Below are 2,500 nucleotides of genomic sequence, written 5' to 3' on the forward strand. Positions count from 1 at the left end.
TTTTTGTTTTTCCTTTTATTTATTACTTTATAGATTTCTTGTGCTGAGTATAGCCTGCAGAACCGAGTAATGCCTAATGGAACTCACATGAGAATAAAATCAAGTCTCACTAACTTGGAGATCCACTTCATCCTCTGTGTCCTCTGAGTGCAGTACACTTGTCACCTCACCATCTACAGTACACGCTCACGTATTTGCTCTTTCTTTCTTTCTTTCTCTATTTCTTTCTTTCTTTCTTTCTTACTTTCTTTCTTTCTTTTGTTGTCTTTCCAGTTTCTTCCCTGTTTGCTTTGAACTCTAGTGTAGATTCAGCTATGTTGTAAATCCTGCCGCTCTAACAAGCCAACACTTACAATGCTATCAATCAGATAGTGAGTTACAATACTGCTAATTAGAAGGTGACCCAAGCATGCATGGGGGACCTTGGACATGCTGTATCACCATATGGCCAGAAGATGGCGATAATGAGTGACACAGTAATGATTTTAGGGGGACTGCTACACACAGAGATAAAATAATGAAAAACTTTGTTCTCCTGGATATTCTAATATGTGCAATTTGTAATGCTAGGTCAGTACACTGTTGACAGATTCGGATAAGTGAATTTGGGTGTACGTTAACAGCGGGTCATACACTTAAATTTCAAAGGACAGTGTAATAGCCATGAAAAAGGTGGTTTACATAGTTGAGTATGGTGTAACACAAACAGAGAGTTGCTCTGCCAATATAAGAAGTGCAGTTTCGAATTCACTATTTGCAAATAACTGTGTTTATAGATATGTGTGTCCCTATATGTAGAAATACTTTATTGCTTTTTGAAACACCAAACGGCAAACGCTTTCTGCTGTGTGCTTGTGTTGACCTGCTGCACAGGGACGTGCTTGTGTTCCCCTGCAGGGGGCAGTAAAGCGAGACTGAGGGGTGTGATTCCCAGAGCAGAGCAGACAGAGAGAGAGAGAGGTACTCACCACCAGGAGCTGTCCGTGGTGCTGACAGTGCCAGACCACCCCTCTCTCCCCACCCCTACTCCAGCTGCACTCCCGCATCCACACACACAAGCACACCTGCCCGTCGGTGTGCAGGATACCTCACCTGGACGTTCAGGTCACTCACACACACACTCGAGTGACGCCAAGTCGATGTCCTCCGTCGATCAGTTTTCCTTTGACAAGACTGTTGCTTGGCTCTGACACCACCAACATATTAAGTAAGGGATGATGTATTGTCCGCCGCTCATTATCGAAAAATTAATCTTGACTGGGTGAACAGGACTCCGACGTAAAGCAGAAGTCATTCATGTCATTCATGTGAATGGAACACTATGAAGAGCTGTTGTAGAGAATGAGCATTGGAATGACCTCTGCCATAGAATCCCACACAATTGGAATGTGTTCTATCATAGAATAAGAGGAGTGTGTTCTTGTCTGGTCATCTCATTCTAAAAATACACTGCACACACATCTCTCTTCACTTCGTTAACGTGCGCACATGTTTGTATGTCTCTTCCTTTACTTAAGTGTATGTGTGTGTGTGTGTGTGTGTGTGTCGGTGAGCTTGTCTTACTTTACATGTTTCTGGGTGCCCCTCTTCTTTAATGTGTGTATGTCGGTGTGTGTGTGTGTGTGTTTGTGTTTGCTGGTCCTTTTTTTTTGTCTTTGACGTGTAAGTAAAAGTGCACAGCGCCCCCTAATGGCTCCCAGTGTAACAGCAGCAGGTGCAGCGTCCTTGGAAGCCAAGGCCTGTCTCTGGCTCCATTCACACACAGTAATTACCTCCACCAAGGAGGTTATGTTTTCATCGGGGTTTGTTTGTTTGTCTGTCTCTCTGTCTGTTTGTTTGTTCACAAGATAACTCAAAATGTTATGGATGGATTTCAACTAAATTTTTAGGGAAGGTCCGAAATTATCCAAGGAAGAAGCACATTTTGGGAGTGACCTGTGTTACCGTCTGATTCCAGGAAGCGCTTATGATTTTGCTTGACGGACGTTCTGCGCTCTCGGAGTGCTTTCCTAGTTATCTACAAATGCAGCTTCTTTCTCTTCATGTTCTTCGGCCCACAGCGAGTGAGCTTGTTCTCCTGCAGTCCATACAGACTGCACGGTGACTGACGAGACAGCTGTTAGCACTCACTGGGTTTGTTTATGTTCAACTTCATCCTGACTTCACTTACCTCATTCCCTCTGTTGTCATGGGTGAATTAGCGCTGTAAGCTAACACTTAGTCAGTTGTCTCTTTGTAATAGGTGGCTTTACTGGAAGAGGGTGTTTTAAAACAAACCGGGACTATTTTTGAAATGTGTACGTCATACAGTATATTCCGTAGAAGAATGGGAGTGCAATCCTTCCTTGCGGGATGACTGCGGGTGGTTTTCCTAACAGCAGGGAGAGGTGGGGTGAGCAGGGCAATTCCAGGATTTATCTAAATAAACGGTTCTTCTGCAGAGTGTCACGGGTATGGGGAATTGTGAGACATCTTTTTGAGAATGATTTATTTGACTATG

This window comes from Sardina pilchardus, chromosome 4, assembly GCF_963854185.1.
Source record: "Sardina pilchardus chromosome 4, fSarPil1.1, whole genome shotgun sequence".
NCBI lineage: Eukaryota > Metazoa > Chordata > Actinopteri > Clupeiformes > Clupeidae > Sardina > Sardina pilchardus.